Source organism: Dromiciops gliroides, chromosome 1 (assembly GCF_019393635.1).
Source record: "Dromiciops gliroides isolate mDroGli1 chromosome 1, mDroGli1.pri, whole genome shotgun sequence".
Lineage (NCBI taxonomy): Eukaryota > Metazoa > Chordata > Mammalia > Microbiotheria > Microbiotheriidae > Dromiciops > Dromiciops gliroides.
This window is the reverse complement of record NC_057861.1, coordinates 84,670,182-84,690,699: the sequence shown is the minus strand read 5'-3', so window position 1 is coordinate 84,690,699 and position 20,518 is coordinate 84,670,182. Positions and strand designations below refer to the sequence as shown.

General features: G+C 44.0%; 1 protein-coding gene across 1 annotated transcript in view; it reads left to right on the top strand.

The window, feature by feature from the left end:
- The window catches only part of PTP4A3 (protein tyrosine phosphatase 4A3), a 217,956-nt gene that overhangs the window by 89,680 nt on the left and 107,758 nt on the right, over positions 1-20,518 (top strand). The window contains exon 3 of the mRNA XM_043973401.1: positions 8,466-8,521. The gene's annotated coding sequence lies outside the window, so the exon portion shown is untranslated. The remainder of the gene's footprint in view (positions 1-8,465; positions 8,522-20,518) is intronic.

The following is a 20,518-nucleotide window of genomic DNA, read 5'->3' as shown; positions in this document are numbered from 1 at the left end:
ATAGCTAACATTTATGAGGTTTGTCTCATAAGGTCAGAGGTCTTCCCCAAGGTGAGAATCATCTTTGCTTGGTGTCCTCCCTATATTGGTGGCTTCAGGCGTCTTGAAGTGGAACAGACAGGGCAGCTAGGTGGTGCAGTGGATAAAGCACCGGCCCTGGAGTCAGGAGTACCTGAGTTCAAATCCGGCCTCAGACACTTAACACTTACTAGCTGTGTGACCCTGGGCAAGTCACTTAACCCCAGTTGCCTCACTAAAAAAAAAGAAGTGGAACAGACAGAGGTGCCCTGTGCACTTAACTTTGAATTCACAGGCAGGCTGTGTACCTTTGAGCCTTTCTGGAGGCAGAGGCTTTGTGAGACTCAAATATCCTATAGGCATCATTTCCTGGCATAATTCATAAACAGTAATAGTAACTCACATTGCTGGCCTACTTTTTTTTTTCCAAATTTATTTCCCCAGAGCAACCCTCCCTTTGTTGCTCACTATTTTTGGTGACTTTTGTGACTCAGTTACCTTCCTCTGCCTCAGTTTCCTCATCTGTAAAAGGAATGAATTGGACTAGGGGGTCTTTAAGGTCCTTTCTGGCTCTATGATCATATGATACCTGTGATCAGGCAGAGGAGTGCAAGGCTTTCTTGACACTTAAAGAAAAATTCTTGATGCTTTTGTGGATCGGTGATCACAGTGGTATGGCTCCTTTCTCCAGTGGTGAAAATTGAAACCAATCCATGTCTTGTTCTCATGTGTAGAACCTGTCCATGGCCTCCCATAAATTTTCCTAAGGAGTCCCACTGAGTATGGGGTCAAAGGCCTTTCTTTAGTCCTCTTGATATTGTGTGGATCTCAGTGAAGCTCGAAGGCTTTCCATCAATGATCCCTCAACCATTCCTCCCAATTTGCCCCCTTCTTTTCCATGTCACCTTTGCTCTTCTCTCATGGCCTCTGGTAATATGATGCACCCCATTTACAGTCCCCTGTGCTTGCTCTGCCCTTTGGAGGATCTACCTGGTACTTTCAAGACTCTGGTAGTCTATGATCTGCAGCCATGTAGAGTTATTGGAAGAATGCTGCTGTTACAAGATGGGCTTTTGTGTATGGCAAAAGGTTGGTACCATCCAAAGAACTGTCTTTTAAGAAGTTATTTTTTATTATGACTTCAGTAGTCATCATCAGTGATGGTGCAGTGAGTAGAATTCTGCATGTGGAGTCAGGAAGAACTGAGTTCAAATCCAGACTCAGACAGTTATTAGCTATGTGACCATGGACAAGTCACTCAAACTGTTTGCTTCAGTTTTCTCACCTGTAAATAGTAATAATATAGCTTCCAGGGTGGTTATACGATCATATGAGGTAATAATTGTAAAGTGCTTAGCACAGTGCCTGCACTTAGTAAGTGCTATCTATTAGTATTATAAAGACCTATGAATTACAGCTGGGTGGGGCAACTAGGTTGGTACCATGGATAGAGTGCTAGGCCCAGAGTCAGCTATGTGAACCTGGCCAAGTCACTTCACCCTGTTTGCCTCCGTTTCCTCATCTGTAAAATGAGCTGGAGAAGGAAATGGTAAAACCACTCCAGTATCTTTGCCAAGAAAATTCCAGATGGGGTTATGATGAGTCAGACATGACTGAAATGACCAAAAAACAATACGAATTATAATATACAGTTAAAACAACTAGGGCGGTAACAAATAGCTATCTTTCGGGGCCATTCTGTACCTCTTCTGTTCCCTCTACACATCTTTTAAAATGTTTTATTGATGGTCTTTCCCCCTTGCATCTGTCATGCTTACCAATCCTACTATCTTTAAAAAGGAGAAACTTCCCCTTTTATTCTTTTTTTAAAAAATTTTTAAATTTTTTTGGTGAGGCAATTGGGGTTAAGTGACTTGCCCAAGGTCACACAGCTAGTAAGTGTTAAGTGTCTGAGGCCGGATTTGAACTCAGGTACTCCTGACTCCAGGGCCAGTGCCCTATCCACTGCGCCATCTAGCTGCCCCGAAACTTCCCCTTTTAAGAAGATCCGAGAATTCATATTTGGTTATATACCTCTACTCCACCACCTGCCCCTTTAGAGACAGAAGATAGGCTTCATCATAAGTAGGAAGAGTTTTCCAAAGGCAATCTTAGCCTGCTCTTTCCTTTACTATCCAGGCCTGGGCAAAACTCATCATCCATCTGTGGTGTTTGTTGAAGACATATGAACTGATGGATCCAACTGCATAGTATAGTCTGGGTAATAGATATTCTTCATTTCCTTGGCTTCACTTGTCCTAGTGTGAATGGATTGTTGTATTTTTTTCCAGTTATTGTAGAGCTCATTTAGAAGGCTTAGCCATCAGCTGGGGCTTGATGCAGTCAGCACAACGTTGTCCATAAATATATTGGAGCATCTGCAGGACCTTACTGTCTGGAAGCAATCCCCTCCTCTTCCATTTGGGCCCTGTGATGATGGGGAATACCTTTGCCAGAAACACCACCCTGTAGATAATTACAGTTTATGTGCCCATATCTGCTCCAAACAATTCTACCAAGGGGTAGATGAGACCCTCCAAATGTAACCAATATTAGTAAGAGATAGTGTGGCTAAGAAAGTTAGTCTTAGAGGTAGGAAGGCCTAAGTTCATGTCGTGCCTTAGATGCATACCATCTGTGTGACCCTGGACAAATCACTTCATCTCTCAGTGCCCTAGGCAGCTTTTGCTGATGTGCATTGGGACCAGGAGTTTACTTCTCTGGGAGGAAGCTCTGCTAACGAAGTCACTGGTTCAGAGTCTATCCCTGTTTCTAGATAGCAATGATCAATGACTTCAACAAAACGGTTTATTTAGAGGAAAACAGCAAATTATTTTGGAAAACATTCAGGAATAAGAAACAAGAGGCCAAAGCTTTTTATAGATTTTACAGAATCCTCATATGTTAATGTACTCTTTTTTTTTCAAAAGAGAAAAATTACAAGGTCCCTTGAGTGAGGGTCAGAAGTAGGAAGAACAATACTGGACCAGGGAGTCAGAAAACTTTAGATTTAGATGTCTTCCTAATAATTAACTGTGTGATCTTTAGCAAGTTGCTTACCTCAGCCTCAATGTACTCAACTGTAAAATGTGTATAGAAATCCCTGCCCTTCCTCCCTGACAGGGCAGCTGTGTAATGTATAATGGAAGGTGTTGTTATTGTATTATTATTATTGTTTAATAGATAATTATGGCTGCTGAGAATTGGAATGGGTTACTCTACATTAGCCCTGAGGGTGGAACTAACAGTAGGTAGAAATTACAAATTTCACTTATATAGACTAGGAACTTAGTCCTACTTGAAATTTCCTCACAACTAGAACTGAGTGGAAATGACTATTTTGTCTGGTAGTACAACCCTGTCTAAGACAAAGTTTCCTAACAATTAGAACTGAGAGTGGAAATAGATTATTTTGTCAGGTAGTGAGTTTCCTGTCACCACAAGTTCCCAAGCAGAGCTTGGATCAGACAACTTGTCAAGGATATTGTAAAGGACATTCCTGTCTGTGGACAGGTTAGAATGGATGACACTCTGAGGTACTTTCTACTCTGAGATCCTGTGATGGTAGATATTATAATCCAGCTCCTTCACTTTATGAGACCCCAAAGGGAAGTGACTTGACACATTATAGAGCAGGGTTGGGGGCAGAGCTGGGGCTAAAACTTACCAGGGCTCCTGCCTCTCCTCATCCAAGGCTGTTTTTTCACTCTCTGTTGGGGGGATTTCATAGTCATGGCTTCTGATTTTTATTGTATTACTGTTTTTCCTCTCTAAGCTTAGCATAGGGCTATCTCCTGAAATCTCTGGTCCTCTGTGTCTCTCTGTCTGTCTCTGTATACATCCAGGCACTTCTCTAAAGTATGTCCTGGGTGGGTGACTGTGGGGTCCCTGTGTCTTGTGTGTGTGTGTGTGTGGTGTGTGTGTGAGGATGGATTAGGAAAGGAAGGTAGTCATTTAAAATCCTCCTGAGTTAGGTAAGCACGAGGTAGGTATTACTTTTAAAAGTAAACCAGTGGGGCAGCCTAGGTGGCGCAGTGGATAAAGCATCGGCCTTGGATCAGGGAGTACCTGAGTTCAAATCCAGCCTCAGACACTTGACACTTACTAGCTGTGTAGACCCTGGGCAAGTCACTTAACCCCATGCCCCGCAAAAAAAAAAAAAAGAAACCAGTAATCTTTTTTAAAAAAATTCTAATTTAAGAATTGAGGTTCCTTAGTTGAGTGGTTTCTTAAATAAAAACATTACTGGCTGTCCCCTGACACTGTCCCCATTCCCCGTGACTGCCTTCTTTGACTGTGTCTTCCACAATCCTCTTGTGATGTCAGGTAGAGATGCCAAGATCTTTGTCCTGAAGGAATCTCAGAGGGCACTGAGCCCCCATTTCAGGCCTGAATAGAAATCCTCTCTGACATCCCCAGGAAGTAATCCTCCAACTTCCTGTTGTGGCATCTCTTTTTTTCTCAGATTTCTTGGAGCTGCAGATTCTGCTTCTTGGTCTTCCATGGCTCTAAGAGCATATGAGAGACTCCAGTGGACATAGAGTAGACTATAAAACATGGAACGTCAGAACTAGAAGAGACCTTAGAACAGGGGAGATCTCTGATTCCTTTTCTGCCTCCTCCCCACAGATGCCTTCCAGCTCTGAGACTTCCTCCTCTGACTGATGAGTTCCAACCTGGAACCTCTGTTTGAGAATGTTCTGTGCCAGCTGTGCTTCCTCCTAACCCTCTCCAGGGCACTGTTCCCTGCCACCACTGCTGTTCAGTTCCATTTTAGGTGTGGTCTCCCTTAGATGTAAGCTCTTTGGGGGCAGAGGCAGCCTTGTTTCCCTAGCACAGGTGCCTGCCACTTAGTAAATGCTTAATAAAGGCTTTATCTATTCAGTTAACTAGCATTAATTAAGGGCCTGCTCCTTGCCAGGCCCTGTGCTAAGCACTAGGGATACAAAGAAAGGGAAAAGGCAATCCCTGATCTCAAGACCTCCCATCTGATGGGGGAGACAACATCTACACACCTCCGTACAAACAAGATCCATACAGGATAAATCAACAGAGGAAAGGCACTAAGATTGAGGAGAAGGAAGCCGGGGGAGGCCAGAAATTGAAATGAGCAGGGAGATCCTTCCAGGCATTGTGGACAGGCCAATAAAAACCAAGTAAGTAAGGAGATGAGTGTCTGTGCAAGACACAACAAGAAGGCCAATGTCACTGACTTCCTGCCCTGGGGCTCAGTCAAAGTAGTAAACATTTATTAATCATCTACTAATGCTTTATCTAGTCTAATATAATCATATTGAATCCAGTCTAATCAAGCATAAAGATTTTAAATTCTTCAAAAGAACTTGACATTCTGCCTAGAGTCTCTGCAGCAGAGAGGCTCACTTCTGACGGGTAGGCCATATTGTTTAAATGCAAAATGTACATTTGCCTAAAAGACTGTTTTATGGAGAATTCACAGAAGGCACGCTCTCACCTGGTGGTCAGAAAAAGTGACATAAGGACACTCTCAAGGTCTCTTTTAAGAACTTTGGAATTGGCTGCATGACATGGGAGACACTGGCACAGGACCTCCCAGCATGGCGTGCTCTCATCAGAGAAGTAGCTGTGCTCTATGAGCAAAGCAGAATTAAAGTAGCTCAAAAGAAACAAGAGCTGCACAAATTTGGAGAATCCAACCCAAAAGTTCACATGGATTATTTGTGCCTGACCTGTGGTAGAACATTCTGAGCTCGTATTGGTCTGATCATCCACAGTCAGATGCACTGTAACTTGACTCCAACATTGTGATGTCATTTTGGTCCTCTTCAAGAATGAAGGACAGGGGCAGCTAGGTGGCGCAGTGGATAGAGCACTGGCCCTGGAGTCAGGAGTACCTGAGTTCAAATCTGGCCTCAGACACTTAACACTTATTAGCTGTGTGACCCTGGGCAAATCACTTAACCCCAATTGCCTCACTAAAAAAAATTTAATTAATGAAAAAAAAAAAAAGAATGAAGGACAATAGCAACACTCAAATCAAGTCAGCAAGCATTTCTTAAGTACCACTGCATGTTGGCACTGTGCTAAGCTTGGGGGCACAAAGAAAGGCAAAAATAGTTCCTGCCCTCAAGGAACTTAAAGACTAATGGGGGCTCAGTTATTTTGATTGTGACCTACAAGGTGGCCCATTATATCTAGCCAATCTCAGACTAGACCAAGGTCACATCCCATCCCATCTTATAGTCCCCCAGGCTATCTTATCATCTGTCTTGATGATTCATATCTCTTGCTCTAGACACAGTAATCAAATTAATGCTGACATGCTTTTGGAAAGAATCTGTCAATTTCTGCCCCATGGATCAATTTACCATACTTGTGGTTCTGTAGACCCAAATTCCTTTTCCTGTGCCTTACCATCCTATAATTCATTGTCTCCTCCTCCTTGTTGTTCAGTCATTTTTCGGTCATGTCTGACTCTTTGTGACCCCATTTGGGGTTTTCTTGGCAAAGTTACTGGAGTGCTCATTTTACAGATGCGGAAACTGAAGAAAACAGGGTTAAGTGACTTGATCAGAGTCACATAGCTAGTGTCTGAGGCCAGATATGAACTCATGAAGATGAGTCTTCCTGATTCCCAGCTCATAAGATCCTTAGGAAAAAAAGGTGATCATTTACAATTCTAAGTGACTCTCTCACTTTTCTGTCGGTGTTACTGGTACTTAGTGCCAGTAACTTAAGCTTTTTTCATTCATTCAACATAGAGTATATGACCTGAAAGGGATATTAGAATATAATGTCAGAATGAGCACATAATAAATGCCTAATAAATATTGTTGCTTGATTAAGAACATAGAATATGTGAGGTGGAAGGGCCCTTAGAGATGATCTACTTCATGCCCCCATTCATGTTAACCACATGTTAACATTTTACAGATAAAGAAACTAAGGCCTAGAGAGAAGACTACCTTGCTTTCTCTGGGGTTAAACAGCTAATAAGTGTCTGAGGTCAAACTTGAATTCGGGTCTTTCTAGCTCCAAGTCCAGTACTCTAGTTACTGTGACAACCCAGATGCTGTATTGTTATATGAATATATAGATATATTGAATAGGACTCATACACGCATCTACTGGAGGATAATCTTCTTGGCGATGCATATTTCATCTAGGTATTATGATTAAGCCTGTCTCTTCCAGTGCCCAGCAGTGTATTTTATTTTTTTATTCATTCGTTCATTCATTTATTTTTTTCAGGGCTATAAGGGTTAAGTGACTTGCCCAGGGTCACACAACTAGTAACTGTCAAGTGTCTGAGGCCAGATTTGAACTCAGTTCCTCCTGAATCCACTACACCACCTAACTGCCCCCACCAGCAGTGTGTTTTAAACATAATAAGTGCTTGATAAATATTGAATTGTGCCCTGGAAATAGACTGGCCCTTAAATTTGTCAGCTGCCTCATCTACACATTCAGTGCTGTCCATTTCTGCTCATTAAGACATAGCTCGGAATGCACAGGCCAAAACTGTGGAGCTGACAGGTACCTCAGAGATTCTTTATTTTACAGAGGAGGGAAACTGAGGCCCAGAGAGATGAAATAACTTGCCTTAGGTCAAGAAAGCTAGTAATTGACTTCGGATTTCAATTCCAGTTGTCCATATGTACCATTCTTTTTTATTATAGAAGATGATTATAATTCTAGGTAAACCCACTGTAGAGATCTCTAAGGTTCATTCCAACTATAGCATTCTCTTTTTAGTCCCCTTTCAGCTCTTATCTTGTGTTTTAAGGCAGTAGTATCAAATTCATATAGAAAAGCAGGCCGCCAAACAATACATCAGGATTCCTATGGGCCATGTAGTGACTTGGGAAACCACATGTTAACATTATCTGTGGTCCATTCTATTTTTATTTATTTTGCCAAACAATTCCTAATTAGATTTGAATCTATTTCAGGCTTTCTGTTTGACTTCTCTGTTCTAAGGCCCCCCTTTTTCTCCAATTCTATGTTCTATAGATTTTTCAGATTCTGTGGTCCATTTCTATAATTCTCTGTCTTCTGTGCTGAGGTCTCTTCTACTTCTAACATTATCTGTGTTCTGAGGTCCCTTTCAGCTCTCATTCTTTTTGTGATTTTGTGACTACGAGCATCTGGTTTTCTGTATGTACCCTCTGCATGGCCTAGATGCTAAAGCCTGGGCAGACAGCCCTTCAGTTGGTAACTGCTCCCTGTCACCTCCTCCCTTCCCCCAGAATCTTTCTGCTCTGGGGAGACCTTGCTGTCTTAAACAGGCAAAAATTTGCCTGTAAATTACTCAGACCTGGGTTCATGTTCCATCGATGTCAGTCACTAGCTGTGTGGTCTTGGGCAAGGTTTTCTCATTCCCAGTCTATCTGGCCCAGGGTGGGGCCTGGGAGCACCAGCTGTCTGGAGAGATGTCTGACTCTATTTTTTTCTTTCTCCTAAACCAGGCTGAACTGAAGGGACCTTATATGGTGCAAATCTGAGCCCACTTTGCTTCCCTGAGGTGAGTAGTCAGGGAACTGGAACAAGGTGGGGTGAAGGGTGGATGCGGGAGGCCAAAGGTGGACCCAGTTAGGTGTGCTCTTAAGGGGAGGTGGAAGTTGCCTGGAATAATGGCAGATGGGGACCCAGCTGATATAGACTCATATGGAATCCATCAAGATTTGCTTTCTGGGCAAGCATCAAGTCCTTGCCATGGTCTGTATAAACATGAGGAAGAAAAAAAAAAGATGCTGTTATACCTTAGGACTATGGAGATCCCATTCTCCTGGAGGCCTTTCCAGATGATTCCCCACCCCACTCCCTGTGCTTCTTGCTAGTGTGCCCTTCCTCTTGCAATTCTTTTGTGTCATACTTTCTCACTTAGATTTATTTTGTACTCCTCAGTAGAATGTAAGCGACTGTTTCTTTTGTCTTTGTGTCCTCATATCTGGGCAGCTAGGTGGCATAAAACCTGAGATAAAATCTCGTCTCAGACACATAGCTGTATGACCCTGGGCAAGTCATTTAACCCTGTTTGCCTCAGTTTCCTCATCTGTACTATGAGCTGGAGAAGGAAATAGCAAACTACTCCAGTATCTCCGCCAAGAAAACCCTAAATGGGGTTTACCCTAATACATAGGAGCTCTGTGATTCTGGGCAAATCACTTAGCCTTTGTGAGCTAGAGTTTTGTCATTTATAAAATGGGGATGGGGGCAGCTAGGTGGCGCAGTGGATAAAGCACTGGCCCTGGATTCAGGAGTCCCTGAGTTAAAATCTGGCCTCAGACACTTTACACTTACTAGCTGTGTGACCCTGGGCAAGTCACTTAACCTCCATGGCCCCACAAAAAAAAAAAAATCAATAAAATGGGGATGATAGCGATTGTACTTCTTTTGGGAATTAACATCATCGATCGTCCATCCATCCATCTATCACTCTATCTGTATTTCTCTCTCTATTTCTATCCCTCTGTCTATTTCTTGTCTATCTTTATACCTCTCCCTCTCTATCTGTGTCTATTGCTTTCTATCTATATCATCCATCCATCCATCCATCCATCCATCCATCCATCCATCTCCATCTCTCTGTCTATATCTATCCTTTGGATTGAAAGAAGCTGCTTCCTCAAATGGTCTGGTTATACCCTTTAAAGTGAGAGCCTCACACTTGTTCGACCCCAAGACATTTAGTGACCACATTCTTCCACTTTGCTCCATCTTCTAGGCTCAGTTTAGGCAGCCTCTCCAGACCTTTTTTCATCCCTTATTTCCCCTCTGAAGCCCCGCTTGTATTCATCCCAAGAGTACTTCACTCTTTCTCATTCTTTGAGAACAGAGAAGCATTCCTCTGGCCTTTCACTACGTCTCCTGGGCTGGAGACCCATGTTACCCTTGAGCAGGCATGGCTGCTGATTGGCACTGATCGATACACAAACATTACACTCTGCACAGGCCCTGGCCACATTGGCCACATTCCTTGCCCGGCTATATCAGCTAGAAGAACAAACGTCAAACTTCTGCTGCTCCTGATCATTGTGCTAATAGTCAGCCCTTGTCAGCTGCTTTGTATCTCACTGCTGGGTGCTTCGCTGATGGTGACTCCTGCAGGCTTTACTGCCTTCATTTGGGCTAGGGCACTAGCTTGCTCAGCTGGCTTTGATTGGCACCTAGCAGACTGCTGGCTGGTCCTACTGTAAACAGAAGCGGCCTCAATTGTCGTCTTTAAGCATTACTGTAATTACCAGCAAGGCTACAGTTATTTACATTTATCTAATTACCTACCTCTTCTCTCTTCTTGCTGAAAGACTTCAGATACTAATTTGCTGCTGCTCTGCCTGAAACACTGTGTCCTCATTTTACCCCTTTGGCTTTCAGAGGAAACAGCGACCTAGGAAAAGTCTAATAATCATAATGATATACTATGTGCCGAGCTCATAGCATCCCTGGGAGGTAGATGCTGTTGTTATCCTTTTTATAGTTGAGGAAACTGAGGCAGACAGAGGTTTATTGACTTGCCCAGAGTCACACAGCTAAATATGTGAGGCAAGATTTGAACTCAGGTTTTCCTGACTGCAAGTCCAGCATTTTCTATCCACTATATTACCTAATTGCCAATGACAGAATTTGATGATATGTAAATAAATACATGGGGAAGCTAGATAGAGTACTGGGCTTGGAATCAGGAAGACTCATCTTTATGAGTTCAAATCCAGTTTCAGACATGTACTAGATGTGTGACCCTGGGCAAGTCACTTCACCCTGTTTGCCTCAGTTTCCTCATCTGTAAAATGAGCTGGAGAAGGAAATAGCAAACCACTCCAGTATCTCTGCCAAGAAAACTCCAAATGGGGTCATGAGAATCAGACATGACTGGAACGACTGAATAGCAACAACAAGCAAATGTGTAAAAGTAGATGGGTGGGGACTGCCATTTGAAGTAATTCTATAAACGAATACCTGTCTCTTGGTTGAGACCAAGGTGGTACAGAATGTGGTGCAGTGGGTCAGGCACTGTACTGGGAATCAAGACCCTCACTTTAAGTCTTGGCTCTTGCTCCCCACAGGTTGTATAAGTGTGGCTATGTCCACTTCTCTCTGGCCTTCATTTATTTACTTCTGACATTCTGTGTTCTAAGAGAACCTCTTTTCTTAGTATTTTCTGAGTCTGTGAGAATATCGGAGTTTGTAAAGGACGTTAGTGGGGATCATCTAACGCAACTCATTATGCAGAGGAGGAAACAGCCTCAGAGAGAAGTGGACTTTGTCCAAAATAAGTTGTGCTCTTCTGTCCATGGCCACTAGGTGGTGTGGAGTATCGAGAGTGATGAACTTGGATTCCAGAGGACCCAACTTCAAATCCTGCCTCAGATACTTAGCTCTGAGACCCTGGGCAAGTAATTTAACCTTTCTCTCTGCTTCAGTTTTCTCATGTAAAATGGGGATGGGACTAGCACCTATGCTTCCTAGAATGGTTGTAAGAATAAATGAGATATGTGTAAACCTTTGTAAAACTTTGTACAAACTTTATAGATATTGGTTATTACTGCAGTTATCACAGAGAGCAGGGCAGCTAGCTGGCATAGTGGATGGTGAACCGGCCCTGGATTCAGGAGGACCTGAGTTCAGGTCTGGCCTCAGACACTTGACACTTGCTGGCTGTGTGACCCTGGGCAAGTCACTTGGCCCTCATTGCCCTGGGGGGAAAATATAATCAGAGAGCAGTGGAAAATCAAGGGGCAACTCATATTCTCCATTTGTACCCACATGATGTCAAGCAGAGGAAGGCCCCAAGCACATGGGATGGATTCCCTTCAAAGAATTTATAGGAGGACATGGACAGAAGTTGTACAAAGTGAGAGGGCACTGATGGGTTTCAGTCTGCACCCCTGGAGGGAGCATCCCACATCAGTGAGAACACAAAGCCACCAAATGATAATGACTGAACCGGTAATTTCAGTGATAGAGAGAATTCTTTGCAAACCTTGAAGTACTATAGAAATGCTAGCTATAATAGTACTCCTAATAATTCTCACGACTTTACTTCATTGTTGGAGGGTTGCTTTAATACTATATTGGTTCTATCATTTCTCATTTGATTCTCATATTACTACTATTCCTCTTTTGATCATTTGTTTGAACCATTGCCTATCATGCCATGAGTGGGCTTTTGTGATGTATAATCCATTCTGGTATTAGAGTGCCCCATTAATAACCTCATTTATGAGGCATGGTGGGAGAAAGTAAGGAGTTTCCAAAAAGCTCTGATGGCTGAATCCCAATCTTCTGTTGGCCACTTAAGGTTTTTTTTCCTATTCTACTTTCAGACTTTCCACATGTCTCGTTATTCTTTAGGTATAATACTTTGGTAGAGAGGCAGCCTGGTGTGGTAGATGAAGAGCTGACCTTGAAACCAGAAAGGCTGGGGCTCACAGTCTACCTCTGACCCATATCAGTTGTGTTACCCTGGGTAAGTCACTTAATTTTCCAGGGCACTTGGCAGTTCTCTCAAGACTGTAAGTTACAGGGAACTTGATGACTCTTTAGGTAGAGGGAGATTTCTCATCTGGGAGTTCTCTATAATGTTAAAATCACTGGTTTGGTCCTCAGCCTGTGGTGGCTTTGTTGTCTCACTCCATGATATAGATTGTAATCTATGCCCTCTCATCTCATGTGATTTCTGTTCATGTCCTCCTGGAAATTTTTCAAAGGGGATCCATCCCTTGTGCCTTCTTTTGCTTGACATTGTGTGGGTACAAATGGAATACATGAGTCCCATTGCTTTTTCATTGCTCTATCTCCATAATAGTTGAAGTATCAACCAATATCTATATGAATGAATGAAAAAAGCATTTATTAAATACTTACTAAAAAGGAAAGAAATAAACATTTATTAAGCACCTACTATATGCCATGCAATATGTTAAACACTTTACAAATATTATCTCATTTAATAACCTTGCAATAACCCTGGAAGGTAGGTGCCATTATTATCCTCAGTTTACAGTTGAGAAAACTGAGGCAAACAGAGGTTAAGTGATTTATTCAAAGTCACATATCTAATAAGAGTCTGAAGCCAGATTTAAACTCAAGTCGTCCTGACTCCAGGAATCGATTCACTACACTCTATACACTATTTCTGGCTGCCTTATACCAAACAATGAGGATACAAATGGAAAAAAGCTCTTGCCCTAAAGGTGCTTACATTCAGGGCAATGGGAGTTAAGTTACTTGCCCAGGGTCACACAACTAGCAAGTGTCAAGTGTCTGAGGTCAGATTTGAACTCAGGTCGTCCTGAATCCAGGGCTGGTGCTTTATCCACTGTGCCACCTAGCTGTCCCTGGGTGCTTACATTCTAATGGGGGAAGGCAACACTTAGTACAGAGTTTTGACCTGTGAAGTCAGGGAAGTTTGGTTGATGTGCCCTCTACAGAAGCAGTGGTAATACAGAGTTGATTATTGTATCCAGAATAGCAATTGTAAATGGGGTAAGGGGGAGGGTACACCTGGGGGACAGATAACAAGTTGGCCAGTGTGGATGGTTGGATGGAATACGAAGCATAGTTTGGTCTGGGGCCAGCTAGAAAGAGTTGGTTGGGTGCCTTTATAGTCACTCATTCAACAGTCAAGACAGTTTAGCCCCAGGGTTGGGGTGTCGTGAAGCCAAGTGAATTAGAGCATGATTTTAGCAGTCTCATTTGAAAGGTGCTATTTCTCCTGGTGAGAAAACAGGGCAAATGTTGAGCAGACGGTAATCTTATAAGATCATGGATTTAGAGCCAGAAAGGGATATTCAGAGAACATCTAGTCCAATAGTTCCCAAAATATGGTGTAGGGACACATGGCCCTCAACACCCTTTCAGGAGGATCTGTGAGGTCCAAGCTATTTTCATAATTATACTAAGACATTTTTCTTACACAGTAAATGTGGATAGATATAACCCTGGGAAAGAAAAGCATCTGGGAGGGGGTGGATCCTCAGCTGAAAGAATCAGGCGGATTTGCACATAGTCCCTGTGCTGACCTGGGTCAGGGCAGGGTCACGGAGTATATCTGGAGTCTTGTCTTGTCCTAGGCTTAGAGTTTAGGCTGGAGTTAGGGCTCAGTGTATATCACAGAGATTCACTCTGTTGGTAGCTTTGTAAGATAAGTGTGATTGGGGAAAGGTCTCTGCCTCAGAATAGAGAGTAAAATTATGCTGTGCCACTGGCCAAAGACATCTTTGTATTCTAACCTGTTGAGTTTGTTTAGGGTAAGTGGGAGAGAGACCTTCTCCACTCTTCCCTAAGAGGCCCTCTCTCCATCCATCCCCCTAAGGGCTATTTAGGCTCTTCCTGGAAAACCATGTCCAGTTCTGGGCACTAGACTTTTAAGTGGGATGTGGAGTTTTTGGCAGGGGGCCATGGGTATACTCTGCCAACTCTTTGGAGGGCTCCAGAGAAAAGCTTCAAGGACTTGGGATTAAGTCCTCAGTGGAGGAGGCCCCGCTGTGATTGGACTCTCTTCAGGTTGATAGGATTCTACAATTGAAGAAACAGAAAAGACTTTAAAACATGGAGTATTGGAGCTGGAAGGGACCTTATACTATCAACCATAAGATGATAGATTTAGAACCGTAAAAGGACCTTAGATTTCTCTAGTATGCTCCCTTTCCCCTTTATTTTACAGATGGTGAAACTGAGGTTCAGGTGAAATGATTTAGTAGAGGTCCTACTGTTATAGGTGTTAAGAGCCAGGATGTAAGGAACCAGAGCATTAGAGAGAGGTGTTAAAATACACTAGGTGGGGGCAGCTAGGTGGCGCAGTGTAAAGCACTAGCCTTGGATTCAGGAGTACCCGGGTTCAAATCCAGCCTCAGACACTTGACACTTACTAGCTGTGTGACCCTGGGCAAGTCACTTAACCCCCGTTGCCCCGCGCAAAAAAAAAAAAAAATACACTAGGGCCCTTATTACTGGCAGAAACATTAAAATGTGATTGGGAAATGCTTAACAAAATAAATAAAAATACAATAAAATTGCACATGGAGGGACCCTTACTGGTTTTTTAGGGGGTGGGTGGGGCAATGAGGGTTAAGTGACTTGCCCAGGGTCACACAGCTAGTAAGTGTCAACTGTCTGAGGCTGGATTTGAACTCAGGTCCTCCTGAATCCAGGACCAGTGCTTTATCCACTGCACCACCTAGCTGCCCCCCTTATGTATTGTGATGTTTAAAATCTAATGTGTGGTTGCCTTACTCCTGTCCCAAGTGTAGGGAAAATTAGTCAGGGTTTACTTATAAATTAGAAGCTTCAGCACCAGTTTTGGGCATTAAGTATTTATTAATACCAGGTATTAGTAAAAAGAGAACACCTGGGTCAGAAAGATAGAAAAACCTAGCTAGGATCTACAGGAGAGAGGAGAGAAAAAGAGCCATCCTCACCTATGAGTCTGAGGCCAAAAAGAGGAAGTTCCTGTACCTGTCAGAGCAGAAGCTACCTGTGGGTTGGAAGAGAGGCGGTGCCTACACACTGCTCCAAGCTAATTGGCTGGTAGCATTCAAGTCCATTGATTCACTGGAACTGAGGGTGGTCCTGTGTTGAGGTCAGAGTCCACAGTCTCTGAGAACACACCCTCTTCAGAGTCAGGCAGGTGTGGCTTCCATCAAGTCAACTCCAAGTACATTAGTCAGTCAATTCTCAGTCAATCCAGTCAGTCCAAATCAATCCCAGCTGGGGCCTTTGAGAGCTGGCAAAACTCATTATTTTCTTATAGTATGTTTTAATGACCCCTGGTTCCTTTTGAGTCTGACACCACTGCCTTAAAGCATAATGTCAGAGCTTAAAATGTGAAGGTTGTTAGGGGGCTGTGAAGATACCATGTCAGAGCCCCAAGGGACCTTAGAGGTCATTTAGGTCATTGATCCTCAAAACGATTTTTGGTCTTAGGACCCTGTTACACTCTTAAGAATCACTGAGGGGGCAGCTAGATGGCGCAGTGGATAGAGCACCGGCCCTGGATTCAGGAGTACCTGGGTTCAAATCCGGCCTCAGACACTTAACACTTACTAGCTGTGTGACCTTGGGCAAGTCACTTAACCCTAATTGCCTCAAAAAAAAAAAAAAAAGAATCACTGAGGACCCTCCTTCCCAAAGAGCTTGCTTTTGTTCATGTGAATTTCACCAACTGAAACATGTTATTGGAATTGAAAACATATTATTATTATGAAAATAGTTTGACCTTGTGAAAGTGTTTCAGGGACTTCCAGGTTCCCCAAGGCCACACTTTGAGAATCACTGGTCTGGTCCTTGGTGTTATTGTTGAGTTGTTTTGGTCGTCATGAACCCATTTGGTGTTTTCTTGGCAAAACTATTAGAGTAGTTTGCCATTTCCTTCTCTAGCTCGTTTTACAGATGAGGAACTGAGGTAAACAGGGTCAAATTGACTTGCCCAAGGTCACACAACTAGCAAGTGTCTGAAGCTGGATTGGAACTCGGGTCTTCCTGACTCCAGGCCCAGTGCTCTGTCTATTGATTCACCTAGCTGTCATCTAGTCTATACCCTTCCCCCATGTAGAGTACAGAACTAGTGTTTAGTTCAACCACCTTTCCCTATGCTGAGCCCAGGTCTCTTTCTTCTGTGAAGCTACTCCATAACGTTTTTACTTAGAATATGGGAGCCTAGGGTAGAATGCAAAGCAGTTATAGAGAGGAATTTCTGTTCAGATATGGGTTGGACAGGATGGTCTACTGAGGCCCTTTTAACTGTTGTGATTCTATGAAAGTGGCTTCACCTTATAGCAGTAGGGAATTCTGTCTTGTCTACTAAGTATTTGGCTTTGAGCCATTTGCTTAGTTTCCCCATGCCTCAATTTCCTCAGCTATAAAATGGGAAGAATAGTTCTTGTACTACCAACTTTTAATGATTCAAAGACCTTAACTTGAGGGTCCCTAAAAGTGCATTGGAGAGTTGCATGATGGGGTGTTAGAGGACTGTAGCACCTTATAAACCAGGAATTAAAAGGAAGTGGGTTAGCAAGGATACCATGAAAGACTTGTCCGAGAGAAAAAGAAGATGAGCCGGCTACAAGGATTTGTTTCAATTTCACCTCAGTGGGATCCCAAGTTTATTTGAAATTTTGAGTTTAATGCTCCAGTGAGGATCACAGGGCTTTAATTCTCACATGTAAAGTCTGGGTCTACTTGGCAGTAGCCAGTGAGTCAGCATTTATCAAGCACATATCATGTGTTGGGTGCTGGGCAGTGCAGATGCTGCTGGGTTTGGAGTTTGGGGTCCTTGGGTTTGATTCTTAAAGCCTTTTGTGAACAGCAGAGGCACCAGAGGGTCAGATCTGCCTAGGAGTGGGGACAGGACCATAATACCTTCTGAAGGTCCCTCAGAGGCTATTGACTGAGTGGGCTGCCCCAAAGCCTCATCTGTATGGACTTTATCCATAGTAGTTTGGGGGAATCTGGGCTGCTTTCCCTGAGGGAGTCGTCCCAGGGCAAGGGGGCCCTTCTAGTTCCTGAGCTCTCCACACTATTCTTTGGGGGAGCAGTTATTTCTTCCCTTTCCCATCCCATCCCTTTTTTGAGCCTGCTTATCTATTCAGCCTGAGCCCCCACAGGAAACACCACCCCATCCTCCCCAATCTCTCCTCAGAGTCGGGGCCTGAAACCCCCTGCTTCCAGCTTCTCCAGGGGCACTGAGTTTGTTTATGTCTGTAGGCTGTCCTTTTCAGGAATTTAGGGCTCGACATACACATTTGTCCCTGAGAGCCCAAAGCTGTTGGCTGGCCAGCTTGTGATCTGTGTGGCTCCTTTTCCAGTGCACCAAGAAGCCGGCAACCCAGGAGAATGTTCTGTCTTGGGCGGAGGCATTAGCCCCCAGTGCTGAGACAGTAACCTACTTTCTGTGTCTGGTTCACAGCCCAGTGGGGAAGGCAGGAAAAACTCCCTTCTGCCAGCACAGAAGGAAGCCACTAAGGCCATTCCCTCTTCTTTGGGGCCCTTGGATTGTCTCCTGTCTCTTTTCTTCCCACTGAATGTGTGTTTGTGTGTGTGTGTGTGTGTGTGTGTGTGTGTGTGTGTGTGTGTATGTAGGGGTGGATGGGGGAGGCAGGGAGAGAGAGGAAGAGAGGAAGAGAAAAGAGAGAGAAAGACAGGAAGAGAGGAGAGACCAAAAAGAATAGAGAAGGTGGGAAGAAAAGAGGGAGGGAAAAAAGAGAAAGGGAGGGGGGACAATGAGAGGGAGAGTCAGAGACAGATTAGGAATACAGAGGGATGAGAGAATGAGAGTCAAATAGGTTGAGAGACAGCTCAGGAATGGGGAGATAAGAGGGAGCAATGAGGGTGGGATGGGGAGAGGTCTGGGAAAGAGTTTTGAGGAGAGAGAGAGAGAGAGAGAGAGAGAGAGAGAGACTGAGAAAAGGAAACCCAGTGAAGGAAGAGATAGCTGCTACAGGACCATGGAGGTAGAAGGCAGAGACTTCCGAAGTCGTCTTACGTGATCCCCTATTTCCTAGATATAGAAGTTCAGGCCCAGAGGTAAGCCCACATCCTGGTAAACAGAGGAGCAGGGCTTCCAAACACTGCTCCTAGTAATCTCCTCTGAATTGGGTTTGATTCTTTATGCAAATGACTCCCAGCTCTAGACATCTAGCCAGCTCCCATGTCCCATAAGCATCTTAAAATAAACATGTACAAAGCTTCACAGAGGTGAGACTGGAGCTAATCTTTGAGAGGGGAATGGGAATTAGACAGAAGAGGAGGGGTGGTAGAAGGGATTTCAAGTCAGGCAGGTGGCCTGAGCAAGGGGGAGGGAAGAATAAGTAATAACCACTAACATGTCTATTACAGCTTACAAAGCACTATACTCCCAGATCAGTTCTCTGAGGTAGGCAGAACAATTACTCCCATTTTACAGGGGCAGAAACTGAGGCGTAGAAAGAGGTGAACTCAGGTCTTCCTGATTCCAGGCTCAATGCTCTATCCTCTATGCCACCCAGATGGACTGGCCTAGAAGCCATGAGGCCTGAGCTCCAAACGCAGCCCTGCCACGGGATCAATCTTAGATTTTCGATAAATGATTTTATTTGGGTTCAGAGATTTAAGAAGGAGGGGACTTTAGGTGTCTTCTTATCTAATCACCTTATTTTCTAGATAAAAAAGCTGAGGCCCCTAAAGGTAAGCTCCTTGGCCAAGCTCCCGCAGGCAGCACTTCCTTCCTAGGAGAAGAGCTGGGATTCTGACCGCCGTTCTCTGATTCCAGTGCTATGAGTTATTATTCTAGTGTTATTTATGCTTCTCTGTGCTCTTGTCTGTATTTCCTGAAGCGCTCGTGAGGATCAAAGGATGGAGTGGATGGGAAATGGTCTTTCCCAAGAGGGACCTCACCTTCTCTTCCCCCACCCCCGCCACAGCCTTTATTAAGCGCCATTCTGTGTGCAGCCCTGCGATTTGAACTGTGGGCAGCATGAAGATGTATTGGACCTGGCTCCTGCTCTCAGGGTGCTTTCAGTCTAGGGGGTGCTGACACAACATACAGAAGAGGTGGACACTCGGGCACAAGCATGTTAAATGTTATAGATGCTGACCTAGAAAAACGGAAATCCAAATAAGGGCCAGCTTAGCAGCTGCAGCGCTCCTTCTGTTTGCATAGAGAGTGACTTTGAGCTCCCCAGCCTGCTGAGAGCCTCTCTCTTGCTGTTGCTCATCCTCGCCCTTTCTCCCTCTCTGTCATTTGTACCCACCCCCTCTGGCAATCTCTATTTTGGGGCTGGAGCTCTTAGTTTGTTTTTCCTTCTTTGTTTTAATCTCCTTTGCTCTGTCTCTGCCCTCAGTTCTTCTCTGTTTGTGCCCCTCGTTATGCCCATTTTTAATTCTGTTTCTCTCTCTCTTGTCGTTTTCTTATGTTCTTTCTGCCTTTCATTTTCGGGGTTTCTTTGTCCTTCTGTTTCTCTGTGACACTTGGTGTCTCCATGTGCGTCTCTTTGTCTCGAGGTTCTAGATTCTCTTTGCTTCTACCAGGTATGTGATGTATCCCCTTCCAAGTCCTTGGGAGAGCTCCTGGTGGCCTAGGGAAGAGAGGAGAAGAGGACTAGGTGGCTCCAGTTCTTGATGTTCACCGTGGAGGGAGACTGGTGGTACATGTTCCCAAGGAGGAAGGTAGAATTTCAAGGTCAGGAGACAGGTCTTGCAAGGAAGGTGACGCTAACTGGAGGGAGCTGGGTGTCCTAACTGGTTTGAGTCAGCCGTCCTACCCAAAAGGAAAGGGGCTGAATGCTGAGGAATTGGGAGTGAACATAAAGTAGTTCCTTACTCTCCTTCTTCCCTCTGTCTGTCTTTCTATAAGGGTAGAGGTTGACTGATTATTCAACAAAATTACCCCCAACCTACTTAAACTAAGTGATAACGTGAATTTATTAGGTGAGAACACACCTGGATTGTTCACTAGGTTTGAACGTGGCCTGGGTAGTCCTTGACTCAAATCAAAGACATTTCTACTACATGTGACAGGAAGTCTGTTTTGATTGGATGAGGG